The sequence below is a fragment of the Triturus cristatus genome, chromosome 11 (genome assembly GCF_964204655.1).
Source record: "Triturus cristatus chromosome 11, aTriCri1.1, whole genome shotgun sequence".
Taxonomy (NCBI): Eukaryota; Metazoa; Chordata; class Amphibia; order Caudata; family Salamandridae; genus Triturus; species Triturus cristatus.
Window position 1 is genome coordinate 1,142,340,899 of NC_140594.1, and position 15,573 is coordinate 1,142,356,471.

At 45.7% G+C, this 15,573-nt stretch overlaps 7 non-coding genes across 7 annotated transcripts; all 7 read right to left on the reverse strand.

Annotated features, from left to right (window-relative positions):
• Positions 1-790: 790 nt before the first annotated feature.
• Positions 791-862, reverse strand: TRNAG-UCC (transfer RNA glycine (anticodon UCC)). Its single transcript has one exon. It is a non-coding gene; the product is annotated as a tRNA-Gly (tRNA).
• A 3,113-nt stretch (positions 863-3,975) lies between these two features.
• TRNAG-UCC (transfer RNA glycine (anticodon UCC)) lies at positions 3,976-4,047 on the reverse strand. Its single transcript has one exon. It is a non-coding gene; the product is annotated as a tRNA-Gly (tRNA).
• A 1,509-nt stretch (positions 4,048-5,556) lies between these two features.
• Positions 5,557-5,628, reverse strand: TRNAG-UCC (transfer RNA glycine (anticodon UCC)). Its single transcript has one exon. It is a non-coding gene; the product is annotated as a tRNA-Gly (tRNA).
• Positions 5,629-7,149: 1,521 nt separating this feature from the next.
• Positions 7,150-7,221, reverse strand: TRNAG-UCC (transfer RNA glycine (anticodon UCC)). Its single transcript has one exon. It is a non-coding gene; the product is annotated as a tRNA-Gly (tRNA).
• A 1,509-nt stretch (positions 7,222-8,730) lies between these two features.
• On the reverse strand, positions 8,731-8,802 carry TRNAG-UCC (transfer RNA glycine (anticodon UCC)). Its single transcript has one exon. It is a non-coding gene; the product is annotated as a tRNA-Gly (tRNA).
• A 3,113-nt stretch (positions 8,803-11,915) lies between these two features.
• On the reverse strand, positions 11,916-11,987 carry TRNAG-UCC (transfer RNA glycine (anticodon UCC)). The gene has a single exon. It is a non-coding gene; the product is annotated as a tRNA-Gly (tRNA).
• Positions 11,988-15,101: 3,114 nt separating this feature from the next.
• On the reverse strand, positions 15,102-15,173 carry TRNAG-UCC (transfer RNA glycine (anticodon UCC)). Its single transcript has one exon. It is a non-coding gene; the product is annotated as a tRNA-Gly (tRNA).
• Positions 15,174-15,573: the final 400 nt, after the last annotated feature.

The window sequence follows — 15,573 nt, forward strand, 5'->3', positions numbered from 1 at the left end:
AGAAAATCTTCATCTTCCCCACTCACAGTCAGTCATAACTGAAAGTGCAGACCCTCTTAGGAATTAGCCGTTTCAGGCCTTTACCAAGACAGCAGCTCTCTGTCCCTGTCCTTTCTCTGTGATCCTAGCACTAGCATACTCAGGATTTGGCTTTACCTGGGAGCCAGAGATCTACACGGTGAGGGCTTGCCCGGTGCGAGGCTTTTGAGTGTTTGGGAGCGTTCGGGACGTGAGAGGACGCTGGACAGGAAACTATGCCAATTTGAAGTATCCAACCTTCCTGCTGCAGCGAGAGGCTCTTTCCGTGGAAATCTGCCACTTGGAGTCCTCTCAACTTGCCCTCTGATAAAACATTTTTCTGAGCCGCAGTTACATCCGATGGTTACAAGGTGGCGCTGCATTCAGGTGAGAGCACAAGTATGCACAAAATCTTGGGGACTTTTGCCAGATTTATCGGTGGATCTTGCCTATTATTTTCAGAGGCTAGATATCGCCTAGAAATGCTTTTTAAAATAGGGTTGCTGGGGTTATAATGTCTGGTCGGGGCTCAGCCCTTTCCTTGCCTGCCCCCAGCAAAATATTTATTATCAGCACATGTGAGTGGTGAGTGCTTTATGGAAAATAGCATATATTGGGACAATGAATGTAGCAGATGAGGCGATCGAGATGTCTACCTACGTGTTTGTTTATTTTTTTATATAACGGCTGATTATTCTGTTTCTGATATTTCAGTTTTGTGACATGTTGCATTAAAATATATCCTGCTTGGAGAATATATAAATATTTGCACTGCGTTGGCCAGGAATCGAACCTGGGTCAACTGCTTGGAAGGCAGCTATGCTCACCACTATACCACCAACGCCCTCTGATGTGTGTCCTCTAGGTTCCAGATGTTACAACGCCGAGTGCAGTGGCAATCTTGCACCGGTTCCAATGGTGCATTTGGTGTGGATACCAACATGAAAAGCAGTAGAAATTGTCTTGCAGAGGGTAAAGAACTGGGGATTGAAACCAAGGACAAAGCTGTGCAGAAGAGAAGAAATGGAAAGCAGCAGTACAAATAGTGGAAATGAGCATATGGGCAGCATCGGAAGCAAAGCAGCGAAGAGAAAGGGAGTAAATTCCATGAAATGCATAGGAGATTGATAAAAGCAGAACAAAAAGGGAAGAATGAAATTCAAAGCATGCCCCGAAAAACGTGTGAAGGTCCCACCTGTCATTTATGCTTCTAATTGGGTATCTTTACTTTCAAAGTATAGGGTTGATCCTTTGACGATCACTCTCTTGATTTACAGCAGAGACAGATAGTTGAGAAGTCTTTTCTCACATAGCTAGCACAAGCCTGCGCTTTTCCTTGCTGGCAGGGTGGAAATGACAGATTAGTCCTAGGAAGAAAAATCAAGCAATATTAGCAGAGGATGGTTTCGATCCATCGACCTCTGGGTTATGGGCCCAGCACGCTTCCGCTGCGCCACTCTGCTCCCTTGTGAAAGTGCTGTCTTTATGCAGAGGAGGAGCTTTCAGCGGAGTGGCAAGGGATTGGTGGGGCTCTCTCCTCATTTGCCTAAGCACATCGCAAGGTATGCTGGGTACAGAAAATCTTCATCTTTCCCACTCACAGTCAGTCATAACTGAAAGTGCAGACCCTCTTAGGAATTAGCCGTTTCAGGCCTTTACCAAGACAGCAGCTCTCTGTCCCTGTCCTTTCTCTGTGATCCTAGCACTAGCATACTCAGGATTTGGCTTTACCTGGGAGCCAGAGATCTACCCGGTGAGGGCTTGCCCGGTGTGAGGCTTTTGAGCGTTTGGGAGCGTTCGGGACGTGAGAGGACGCTGGACAGGAAACTATGCCAATTTAAAGTATCCAACCTTCCTGCTGCAGTGAGAGGCTCTTTCCGTGGAAATCTGCCACTTGGAGTCCTCTCAACTTGCCCTCTGATAAAACATTTTTCTGAGCCGCAGTTACATCCGATGGTTACAAGGTGGCGCTGCATTCAGGTGAGAGCACAAGTATGCACAAAATCTTGGGGACTTTTGCCAGATTTATCGGTGGATCTTGCCTATTATTTTCAGAGGCTAGATATCGCCTAGAAATGCTTTTTAAAATAGGGATGCTGGGGTTATAATGTCTGGTCGGGGCTCAGCCCTTTCATTGCCTGCCCCCAGCAAAATATTTATTATCAGCACATGTGAGTGGTGAGTGCTTTATGGAAAATAGCATATATTGGGACAATGAATGTAGCAGATGAGGCGATCGAGATGTCTACCTACGTGTTTTTTTTTTTTATATATAACGGCTGATTATTCTGTTTCTGATATTTCAGTTTTGTGACATGTTGCATTAAAATATATCCTGCTTGGAGAATATATAAATATTTGCACTGCGTTGGCCGGGAATCAAACCCGGGTCAACTGCTTGGAAGGCAGCTATGCTCACCACTATACCACCAACGCCCTCTGATGTGTGTCCTCTAGGTTCCAGATGTTACAACGCCGAGTGCAGTGGCAATCTTGCACCCGTTCCAATGGTGCATTTGGTGTGGATTCCAACATGAAAAGCAGTAGAAATTGTCTTGCAGAGGGTAAAGAACTGGGGATTGAAACCAAGGACAAAGCTGTGCAGAAGAGAAGAAATGGAAAGCAGCAGTACAAATAGTGGAAATGAGCATATGGGCAGCATCGGAAGCAAAGCAGCGAAGAGAAAGGGAGTAAATTCCATGAAATGCATAGGAGATTGATAAAAGCAGAACAAAAAGGGAAGAATGAAATTCAAAGCATGCCCCGAAAAACGTGTGAAGGTCCCACCTGTCATTTATGCTTCTAATTGGGTATCTTTACTTTCAAAGTATAGGGTTGATCCTTTGACGATCACTCTCTTGATTTACAGCAGAGACAGATAGTTGAGAAGTCTTTTCTCACATAGCTAGCACAAGCCTGCGCTTTTCCTTGCTGGCAGGGTGGAAATGACAGATTAGTCCTAGGAAGAAAAATCAAGCAATATTAGCAGAGGATGGTTTCGATCCATCGACCTCTGGGTTATGGGCCCAGCACGCTTCCGCTGCGCCACTCTGCTCCCTTGTGAAAGTGCTCTCTTTATGCAGAGGAGGAGCTTTCAGCGGAGTGGCAAGGGATTGGTGAGGCTCTCTCCTCATTTGCCTAAGCACATCGCAAGGTATGCTGGGTACAGAAAATCTTCATCTTCCCCACTCACAGTCAGTCATAACTGAAAGTGCAGACCCTCTTAGGAATTAGCCGTTTCAGGCCTTTACCAAGACAGCAGCTCTCTGTCCCTGTCCTTTCTCTGTGATCCTAGCACTAGCATACTCAGGATTTGGCTTTACCTGGGAGCCAGAGATCTACCCGGTGAGGGCTTACCCGGTGTGAGGCTTTTGAGTGTTTGGGAGCGTTCGGGACGTGAGAGGACGCTGGACAGGAAACTATGCCAATTTGAAGTATCCAACCTTCCTGCTGCAGCGAGAGGCTCTTTCCGTGGAAATCTGCCACTTGGAGTCCTCTCAACTTGCCCTCTGATAAAACATTTTTCTGAGCCGCAGTTACATCCGATGGTTACAAGGTGGCACTGCATTCAGGTGAGAGCACAAGTATGCACAAAATCTTGGGGACTTTTGCCAGATTTATCGGTGGATCTTGCCTATTATTTTCAGAGGCTAGATATCGCCTAGAAATGCTTTTTAAAATAGGGTTGCTGGGGTTATAATGTCTGGTCGGGGCTCAGCCCTTTCATTGCCTGCCCCCAGCAAAATATTTATTATCAGCACATGTGAGTGGTGAGTGCTTTATGGAAAATAGCATATATTGGGACAATGAATGTAGCAGATGAGGCGATCGAGATGTCTACCTACGTGTTTGTTTATTTTTTTATATAACGGCTGATTATTCTGTTTCTGATATTTCAGTTTTGTGGCATGTTGCATTAAAATATATCCTGCTTGGAGAATATATAAATATTTGCACTGCGTTGGCCGGGAATCGAACCCGGATCAACTGCTTGGAAGGCAGCTATGCTCACCACTATACCACCAACGCCCTCTGATGTGTGTCCTCTAGGTTCCAGATGTTACAACGCCGAGTGCAGTGGCAATCTTGCACCGGTTCCAATGGTGCATTTGGTGTGGATACCAACATGAAAAGCAGTAGAAATTGTCTTGCAGAGGGTAAAGAACTGGGGATTGAAACCAAGGACAAAGCTGTGCAGAAGAGAAGAAATGGAAAGCAGCAGTACAAATAGTGGAAATGAGCATATGGGCAGCATCGGAAGCAAAGCAGCGAAGAGAAAGGGAGTAAATTCCATGAAATGCATAGGAGATTGATAAAAGCAGAACAAAAAGGGAAGAATGAAATTCAAAGCATGCCCCGAAAAACGTGTGAAGGTCCCACCTGTCATTTATGCTTCTAATTGGGTATTTTTACTTTCAAAGTATAGGGTTGATCCTTTGACGATCACTCTCTTGATTTACAGCAGAGACAGATAGTTGAGAAGTCTTTTCTCACATAGCTAGCACAAGCCTGCGCTTTTCCTTGCTGGCAGGGTGGAAATGACAGATTAGTCCTAGGAAGAAAAATCAAGCAATATTAGCAGAGGATGGTTTCGATCCATCGACCTCTGGGTTATGGGCCCAGCACACTTCCGCTGCGCCACTCTGCTCCCTTGTGAAAGTGCTCTCTTTATGCAGAGGAGGAGCTTTCAGCCGAGTGGCAAGGGATTGGAGGGGCTCTCTCCTCATTTGCCTAAGCACATCGCAAGGTATGCTGGGTACAGAAAATCTTCATCTTCCCCACTCACAGTCAGTCATAACTGAAAGTGCAGACCCTCTTAGGAATTAGCCGTTTCAGGCCTTTACCAAGACAGCAGCTCTCTGTCCCTGTCCTTTCTCTGTGATCCTAGCACTAGCATACTCAGGATTTGGCTTTACCTGGGAGCTAGAGATCTACCCGGTGAGGGGAGGCTTTTGAGCGTTTGGGAGCGTTCGGGACGTGAGAGGACGCTGGACAGGAAACTATGCCAATTTGAAGTATCCAACCTTCCTGCTGCAGCGAGAGGCTCTTTCCGTGGAAATCTGCCACTTGGAGTCCTCTCAACTTGCCCTCTGATAAAACATTTTTCTGAGCCGCAGTTACATCCGATGGTTACAAGGTGGCGCTGCATTCAGGTGAGAGCACAAGTATGCACAAAATCTTGGGGACTTTTGCCAGATTTATCGGTGGATCTTGCCTATTATTTTCAGAGGCTAGATATCGCCTAGAAATGCTTTTTAAAATAGGGTTGCTGGGGTTATAATGTCTGGTCGGGGCTCAGCCCTTTCCTTGCCTGCCCCCAGCAAAATATTTATTATCAGCACATGTGAGTGGTGAGTGCTTTATGGAAAATAGCATATATTGGGACAATGAATGTAGCAGATGAGGCGATCGAGATGTCTACCTACGTGTTTGTTTATTTTTTTATATAACGGCTGATTATTCTGTTTCTGATATTTCAGTTTTGTGACATGTTGCATTAAAATATATCCTGCTTGGAGAATATATAAATATTTGCACTGCGTTGGCCAGGAATCGAACCTGGGTCAACTGCTTGGAAGGCAGCTATGCTCACCACTATACCACCAACGCCCTCTGATGTGTGTCCTCTAGGTTCCAGATGTTACAACGCCGAGTGCAGTGGCAATCTTGCACCGGTTCCAATGGTGCATTTGGTGTGGATACCAACATGAAAAGCAGTAGAAATTGTCTTGCAGAGGGTAAAGAACTGGGGATTGAAACCAAGGACAAAGCTGTGCAGAAGAGAAGAAATGGAAAGCAGCAGTACAAATAGTGGAAATGAGCATATGGGCAGCATCGGAAGCAAAGCAGCGAAGAGAAAGGGAGTAAATTCCATGAAATGCATAGGAGATTGATAAAAGCAGAACAAAAAGGGAAGAATGAAATTCAAAGCATGCCCCGAAAAACGTGTGAAGGTCCCACCTGTCATTTATGCTTCTAATTGGGTATCTTTACTTTCAAAGTATAGGGTTGATCCTTTGACGATCACTCTCTTGATTTACAGCAGAGACAGATAGTTGAGAAGTCTTTTCTCACATAGCTAGCACAAGCCTGCGCTTTTCCTTGCTGGCAGGGTGGAAATGACAGATTAGTCCTAGGAAGAAAAATCAAGCAATATTAGCAGAGGATGGTTTCGATCCATCGACCTCTGGGTTATGGGCCCAGCACGCTTCCGCTGCGCCACTCTGCTCCCTTGTGAAAGTGCTGTCTTTATGCAGAGGAGGAGCTTTCAGCGGAGTGGCAAGGGATTGGTGGGGCTCTCTCCTCATTTGCCTAAGCACATCGCAAGGTATGCTGGGTACAGAAAATCTTCATCTTTCCCACTCACAGTCAGTCATAACTGAAAGTGCAGACCCTCTTAGGAATTAGCCGTTTCAGGCCTTTACCAAGACAGCAGCTCTCTGTCCCTGTCCTTTCTCTGTGATCCTAGCACTAGCATACTCAGGATTTGGCTTTACCTGGGAGCCAGAGATCTACCCGGTGAGGGCTTACCCGGTGTGAGGCTTTTGAGTGTTTGGGAGCGTTCGGGACGTGAGAGGACGCTGGACAGGAAACTATGCCAATTTGAAGTATCCAACCTTCCTGCTGCAGCGAGAGGCTCTTTCCGTGGAAATCTGCCACTTGGAGTCCTCTCAACTTGCCCTCTGATAAAACATTTTTCTGAGCCGCAGTTACATCCGATGGTTACAAGGTGGCACTGCATTCAGGTGAGAGCACAAGTATGCACAAAATCTTGGGGACTTTTGCCAGATTTATCGGTGGATCTTGCCTATTATTTTCAGAGGCTAGATATCGCCTAGAAATGCTTTTTAAAATAGGGTTGCTGGGGTTATAATGTCTGGTCGGGGCTCAGCCCTTTCATTGCCTGCCCCCAGCAAAATATTTATTATCAGCACATGTGAGTGGTGAGTGCTTTATGGAAAATAGCATATATTGGGACAATGAATGTAGCAGATGAGGCGATCGAGATGTCTACCTACGTGTTTGTTTATTTTTTTATATAACGGCTGATTATTCTGTTTCTGATATTTCAGTTTTGTGGCATGTTGCATTAAAATATATCCTGCTTGGAGAATATATAAATATTTGCACTGCGTTGGCCGGGAATCGAACCCGGATCAACTGCTTGGAAGGCAGCTATGCTCACCACTATACCACCAACGCCCTCTGATGTGTGTCCTCTAGGTTCCAGATGTTACAACGCCGAGTGCAGTGGCAATCTTGCACCGGTTCCAATGGTGCATTTGGTGTGGATACCAACATGAAAAGCAGTAGAAATTGTCTTGCAGAGGGTAAAGAACTGGGGATTGAAACCAAGGACAAAGCTGTGCAGAAGAGAAGAAATGGAAAGCAGCAGTACAAATAGTGGAAATGAGCATATGGGCAGCATCGGAAGCAAAGCAGCGAAGAGAAAGGGAGTAAATTCCATGAAATGCATAGGAGATTGATAAAAGCAGAACAAAAAGGGAAGAATGAAATTCAAAGCATGCCCCGAAAAACGTGTGAAGGTCCCACCTGTCATTTATGCTTCTAATTGGGTATTTTTACTTTCAAAGTATAGGGTTGATCCTTTGACGATCACTCTCTTGATTTACAGCAGAGACAGATAGTTGAGAAGTCTTTTCTCACATAGCTAGCACAAGCCTGCGCTTTTCCTTGCTGGCAGGGTGGAAATGACAGATTAGTCCTAGGAAGAAAAATCAAGCAATATTAGCAGAGGATGGTTTCGATCCATCGACCTCTGGGTTATGGGCCCAGCACACTTCCGCTGCGCCACTCTGCTCCCTTGTGAAAGTGCTCTCTTTATGCAGAGGAGGAGCTTTCAGCCGAGTGGCAAGGGATTGGAGGGGCTCTCTCCTCATTTGCCTAAGCACATCGCAAGGTATGCTGGGTACAGAAAATCTTCATCTTCCCCACTCACAGTCAGTCATAACTGAAAGTGCAGACCCTCTTAGGAATTAGCCGTTTCAGGCCTTTACCAAGACAGCAGCTCTCTGTCCCTGTCCTTTCTCTGTGATCCTAGCACTAGCATACTCAGGATTTGGCTTTACCTGGGAGCTAGAGATCTACCCGGTGAGGGGAGGCTTTTGAGCGTTTGGGAGCGTTCGGGACGTGAGAGGACGCTGGACAGGAAACTATGCCAATTTGAAGTATCCAACCTTCCTGCTGCAGCGAGAGGCTCTTTCCGTGGAAATCTGCCACTTGGAGTCCTCTCAACTTGCCCTCTGATAAAACATTTTTCTGAGCCGCAGTTACATCCGATGGTTACAAGGTGGCGCTGCATTCAGGTGAGAGCACAAGTATGCACAAAATCTTGGGGACTTTTGCCAGATTTATCGGTGGATCTTGCCTATTATTTTCAGAGGCTAGATATCGCCTAGAAATGCTTTTTAAAATAGGGTTGCTGGGGTTATAATGTCTGGTCGGGGCTCAGCCCTTTCCTTGCCTGCCCCCAGCAAAATATTTATTATCAGCACATGTGAGTGGTGAGTGCTTTATGGAAAATAGCATATATTGGGACAATGAATGTAGCAGATGAGGCGATCGAGATGTCTACCTACGTGTTTGTTTATTTTTTTATATAACGGCTGATTATTCTGTTTCTGATATTTCAGTTTTGTGACATGTTGCATTAAAATATATCCTGCTTGGAGAATATATAAATATTTGCACTGCGTTGGCCAGGAATCGAACCTGGGTCAACTGCTTGGAAGGCAGCTATGCTCACCACTATACCACCAACGCCCTCTGATGTGTGTCCTCTAGGTTCCAGATGTTACAACGCCGAGTGCAGTGGCAATCTTGCACCGGTTCCAATGGTGCATTTGGTGTGGATACCAACATGAAAAGCAGTAGAAATTGTCTTGCAGAGGGTAAAGAACTGGGGATTGAAACCAAGGACAAAGCTGTGCAGAAGAGAAGAAATGGAAAGCAGCAGTACAAATAGTGGAAATGAGCATATGGGCAGCATCGGAAGCAAAGCAGCGAAGAGAAAGGGAGTAAATTCCATGAAATGCATAGGAGATTGATAAAAGCAGAACAAAAAGGGAAGAATGAAATTCAAAGCATGCCCCGAAAAACGTGTGAAGGTCCCACCTGTCATTTATGCTTCTAATTGGGTATCTTTACTTTCAAAGTATAGGGTTGATCCTTTGACGATCACTCTCTTGATTTACAGCAGAGACAGATAGTTGAGAAGTCTTTTCTCACATAGCTAGCACAAGCCTGCGCTTTTCCTTGCTGGCAGGGTGGAAATGACAGATTAGTCCTAGGAAGAAAAATCAAGCAATATTAGCAGAGGATGGTTTCGATCCATCGACCTCTGGGTTATGGGCCCAGCACGCTTCCGCTGCGCCACTCTGCTCCCTTGTGAAAGTGCTGTCTTTATGCAGAGGAGGAGCTTTCAGCGGAGTGGCAAGGGATTGGTGGGGCTCTCTCCTCATTTGCCTAAGCACATCGCAAGGTATGCTGGGTACAGAAAATCTTCATCTTTCCCACTCACAGTCAGTCATAACTGAAAGTGCAGACCCTCTTAGGAATTAGCCGTTTCAGGCCTTTACCAAGACAGCAGCTCTCTGTCCCTGTCCTTTCTCTGTGATCCTAGCACTAGCATACTCAGGATTTGGCTTTACCTGGGAGCCAGAGATCTACCCGGTGAGGGCTTGCCCGGTGTGAGGCTTTTGAGCGTTTGGGAGCGTTCGGGACGTGAGAGGACGCTGGACAGGAAACTATGCCAATTTAAAGTATCCAACCTTCCTGCTGCAGTGAGAGGCTCTTTCCGTGGAAATCTGCCACTTGGAGTCCTCTCAACTTGCCCTCTGATAAAACATTTTTCTGAGCCGCAGTTACATCCGATGGTTACAAGGTGGCGCTGCATTCAGGTGAGAGCACAAGTATGCACAAAATCTTGGGGACTTTTGCCAGATTTATCGGTGGATCTTGCCTATTATTTTCAGAGGCTAGATATCGCCTAGAAATGCTTTTTAAAATAGGGATGCTGGGGTTATAATGTCTGGTCGGGGCTCAGCCCTTTCATTGCCTGCCCCCAGCAAAATATTTATTATCAGCACATGTGAGTGGTGAGTGCTTTATGGAAAATAGCATATATTGGGACAATGAATGTAGCAGATGAGGCGATCGAGATGTCTACCTACGTGTTTTTTTTTTTTATATATAACGGCTGATTATTCTGTTTCTGATATTTCAGTTTTGTGACATGTTGCATTAAAATATATCCTGCTTGGAGAATATATAAATATTTGCACTGCGTTGGCCGGGAATCAAACCCGGGTCAACTGCTTGGAAGGCAGCTATGCTCACCACTATACCACCAACGCCCTCTGATGTGTGTCCTCTAGGTTCCAGATGTTACAACGCCGAGTGCAGTGGCAATCTTGCACCCGTTCCAATGGTGCATTTGGTGTGGATTCCAACATGAAAAGCAGTAGAAATTGTCTTGCAGAGGGTAAAGAACTGGGGATTGAAACCAAGGACAAAGCTGTGCAGAAGAGAAGAAATGGAAAGCAGCAGTACAAATAGTGGAAATGAGCATATGGGCAGCATCGGAAGCAAAGCAGCGAAGAGAAAGGGAGTAAATTCCATGAAATGCATAGGAGATTGATAAAAGCAGAACAAAAAGGGAAGAATGAAATTCAAAGCATGCCCCGAAAAACGTGTGAAGGTCCCACCTGTCATTTATGCTTCTAATTGGGTATCTTTACTTTCAAAGTATAGGGTTGATCCTTTGACGATCACTCTCTTGATTTACAGCAGAGACAGATAGTTGAGAAGTCTTTTCTCACATAGCTAGCACAAGCCTGCGCTTTTCCTTGCTGGCAGGGTGGAAATGACAGATTAGTCCTAGGAAGAAAAATCAAGCAATATTAGCAGAGGATGGTTTCGATCCATCGACCTCTGGGTTATGGGCCCAGCACGCTTCCGCTGCGCCACTCTGCTCCCTTGTGAAAGTGCTCTCTTTATGCAGAGGAGGAGCTTTCAGCGGAGTGGCAAGGGATTGGTGAGGCTCTCTCCTCATTTGCCTAAGCACATCGCAAGGTATGCTGGGTACAGAAAATCTTCATCTTCCCCACTCACAGTCAGTCATAACTGAAAGTGCAGACCCTCTTAGGAATTAGCCGTTTCAGGCCTTTACCAAGACAGCAGCTCTCTGTCCCTGTCCTTTCTCTGTGATCCTAGCACTAGCATACTCAGGATTTGGCTTTACCTGGGAGCCAGAGATCTACCCGGTGAGGGCTTACCCGGTGTGAGGCTTTTGAGTGTTTGGGAGCGTTCGGGACGTGAGAGGACGCTGGACAGGAAACTATGCCAATTTGAAGTATCCAACCTTCCTGCTGCAGCGAGAGGCTCTTTCCGTGGAAATCTGCCACTTGGAGTCCTCTCAACTTGCCCTCTGATAAAACATTTTTCTGAGCCGCAGTTACATCCGATGGTTACAAGGTGTCACTGCATTCAGGTGAGAGCACAAGTATGCACAAAATCTTGGGGACTTTTGCCAGATTTATCGGTGGATCTTGCCTATTATTTTCAGAGGCTAGATATCGCCTAGAAATGCTTTTTAAAATAGGGATGCTGGGGTTATAATGTCTGGTCGGGGCTCAGCCCTTTCATTGCCTGCCCCCAGCAAAATATTTATTATCAGCACATGTGAGTGGTGAGTGCTTTATGGAAAATAGCATATATTGGGACAATGAATGTAGCAGATGAGGCGATCGAGATGTCTACCTACGTGTTTGTTTATTTTTTTATATAACGGCTGATTATTCTGTTTCTGATATTTCAGTTTTGTGACATGTTGCATTAAAATATATCCTGCTTGGAGAATATATAAATATTTGCACTGCGTTGGCCGGGAATCGAACCCGGGTCAACTGCTTGGAAGGCAGCTATGCTCACCACTATACCACCAACGCCCTCTGATGTGTGTCCTCTAGGTTCCAGATGTTACAACGCCGAGTGCAGTGGCAATCTTGCACCGGTTCCAATGGTGCATTTGGTGTGGATACCAACATGAAAAGCAGTAGAAATTGTCTTGCAGAGGGTAAAGAACTGGGGATTGAAACCAAGGACAAAGCTGTGCAGAAGAGAAGAAATGGAAAGCAGCAGTACAAATAGTGGAAATGAGCATATGGGCAGCATCGGAAGCAAAGCAGCGAAGAGAAAGGGAGTAAATTCCATGAAATGCATAGGAGATTGATAAAAGCAGAACAAAAAGGGAAGAATGAAATTCAAAGCATGCCCCGAAAAACGTGTGAAGGTCCCACCTGTCATTTATGCTTCTAATTGGGTATCTTTACTTTCAAAGTATAGGGTTGATCCTTTGACGATCACTCTCTTGATTTACAGCAGAGACAGATAGTTGAGAAGTCTTTTCTCACATAGCTAGCACAAGCCTCCGCTTTTCCTTGCTGGCAGGGTGGAAATGACAGATTAGTCCTAGGAAGAAAAATCAAGCAATATTAGCAGAGGATGGTTTCGATCCATCGACCTCTGGGTTATGGGCCCAGCACGCTTCCGCTGCGCCACTCTGCTCCCTTGTGAAAGTGCTCTCTTTATGCAGAGGAGGAGCTTTCAGCGGAGTGGCAAGGGATTGGAGGGGCTCTCTCCTCATTTGCCTAAGCACATCGCAAGGTATGCTGGGTACAGAAAATCTTCATCTTCCCCACTCACAGTCAGTCATAACTGAAAGTGCAGACCCTCTTAGGAATTAGCCGTTTCAGGCCTTTACCAAGACAGCAGCTCTCTGTCCCTGTCCTTTCTCTGTGATCCTAGCACTAGCATACTCAGGATTTGGCTTTACCTGGGAGCCAGAGATCTACCCGGTGAGGGCTTACCCGGTGTGAGGCTTTTGAGTGTTTGGGAGCGTTCGGGACGTGAGAGGACGCTGGACAGGAAACTATGCCAATTTGAAGTATCCAACCTTCCTGCTGCAGCGAGAGGCTCTTTCCGTGGAAATCTGCCACTTGGAGTCCTCTCAACTTGCCCTCTGATAAAACATTTTTCTGAGCCGCAGTTACATCCGATGGTTACAAGGTGGCGCTGCATTCAGGTGAGAGCACAAGTATGCACAAAATCTTGGGGACTTTTGCCAGATTTATCGGTGGATCTTGCCTATTATTTTCAGAGGCTAGATATCGCCTAGAAATGCTTTTTAAAATAGGGTTGCTGGGGTTATAATGTCTGGTCGGGGCTCAGCCCTTTCCTTGCCTGCCCCCAGCAAAATATTTATTATCAGCACATGTGAGTGGTGAGTGCTTTATGGAAAATAGCATATATTGGGACAATGAATGTAGCAGATGAGGCGATCGAGATGTCTACCTACGTGTTTGTTTATTTTTTTATATAACGGCTGATTATTCTGTTTCTGATATTTCAGTTTTGTGACATGTTGCATTAAAATATATCCTGCTTGGAGAATATATAAATATTTGCACTGCGTTGGCCAGGAATCGAACCCGGGTCAACTGCTTGGAAGGCAGCTATGCTCACCACTATACCACCAACGCCCTCTGATGTGTGTCCTCTAGGTTCCAGATGTTACAACGCCGAGTGCAGTGGCAATCTTGCACCGGTTCCAATGGTGCATTTGGTGTGGATACCAACATGAAAAGCAGTAGAAATTGTCTTGCAGAGGGTAAAGAACTGGGGATTGAAACCAAGGACAAAGCTGTGCAGAAGAGAAGAAATGGAAAGCAGCAGTACAAATAGTGGAAATGAGCATATGGGCAGCATCGGAAGCAAAGCAGCGAAGAGAAAGGGAGTAAATTCCATGAAATGCATAGGAGATTGATAAAAGCAGAACAAAAAGGGAAGAATGAAATTCAAAGCATGCCCCGAAAAACGTGTGAAGGTCCCACCTGTCATTTATGCTTCTAATTGGGTATCTTTACTTTCAAAGTATAGGGTTGATCCTTTGACGATCACTCTCTTGATTTACAGCAGAGACAGATAGTTGAGAAGTCTTTTCTCACATAGCTAGCACAAGCCTGCGCTTTTCCTTGCTGGCAGGGTGGAAATGACAGATTAGTCCTAGGATGAAAAATCAAGCAATATTAGCAGAGGATGGTTTCGATCCATCGACCTCTGGGTTATGGGCCCAGCACGCTTCCGCTGCGCCACTCTGCTCCCTTGTGAAAGTGCTCTCTTTATGCAGAGGAGGAGCTTTCAGCGGAGTGGCAAGGGATTGGTGGGGCTCTCTCCTCATTTGCCTAAGCACATCGCAAGGTATGCTGGGTACAGAAAATCTTCATCTTCCCCACTCACAGTCAGTCATAACTGAAAGTGCAGACCCTCTTAGGAATTAGCCGTTTCAGGCCTTTACCAAGACAGCAGCTCTCTGTCCCTGTCCTTTCTCTGTGATCCTAGCACTAGCATACTCAGGATTTGGCTTTACCTGGGAGCCAGAGATCTACCCGGTGAGGGCTTGCCCGGTGTGAGGCTTTTGAGCGTTTGGGAGCGTTCGGGACGTGAGAGGACGCTGGACAGGAAACTATGCCAATTTAAAGTATCCAACCTTCCTGCTGCAGTGAGAGGCTCTTTCCGTGGAAATCTGCCACTTGGAGTCCTCTCAACTTGCCCTCTGATAAAACATTTTTCTGAGCCGCAGTTACATCCGATGGTTACAAGGTGGCACTGCATTCAGGTGAGAGCACAAGTATGCACAAAATCTTGGGGACTTTTGCCAGATTTATCGGTGGATCTTGCCTATTATTTTCAGAGGCTAGATATCGCCTAGAAATGCTTTTTAAAATAGGGTTGCTGGGGTTATAATGTCTGGTCGGGGCTCAGCCCTTTCATTGCCTGCCCCCAGCAAAATATTTATTATCAGCACATGTGAGTGGTGAGTGCTTTATGGAAAATAGCATATATTGGGACAATGAATGTAGCAGATGAGGCGATCGAGATGTCTACCTACGTGTTTGTTTATTTTTTTATATAACGGCTGATTATTCTGTTTCTGATATTTCAGTTTTGTGACATGTTGCATTAAAATATATCCTGCTTGGAGAATATATAAATATTTGCACTGCGTTGGCCGGGAATCGATCCCGGGTCAACTGCTTGGAAGGCAGCTATGCTCACCACTATACCACCAACGCCCTCTGATGTGTGTCCTCTAGGTTCCAGATGTTACAACGCCGAGTGCAGTGGCAATCTTGCACCGGTTCCAATGGTGCATTTGGTGTGGATACCAACATGAAAAGCAGTAGAAATTGTCTTGCAGAGGGTAAAGAACTGGGGATTGAAACCAAGGACAAAGCTGTGCAGAAGAGAAGAAATGGAAAGCAGCAGTACAAATAGTGGAAATGAGCATATGGGCAGCATCGGAAGCAAAGCAGCGAAGAGAAAGGGAGTAAATTCCATGAAATGCATAGGAGATTGATAAAAGCAGAACAAAAAGGGAAGAATGAAATTCAAAGCATGCCCCGAAAAACGTGTGAAGGTCCCACCTGTCATTTATGCTTCTAATTGGGTATCTTTACTTTCAAAGTATAGGGT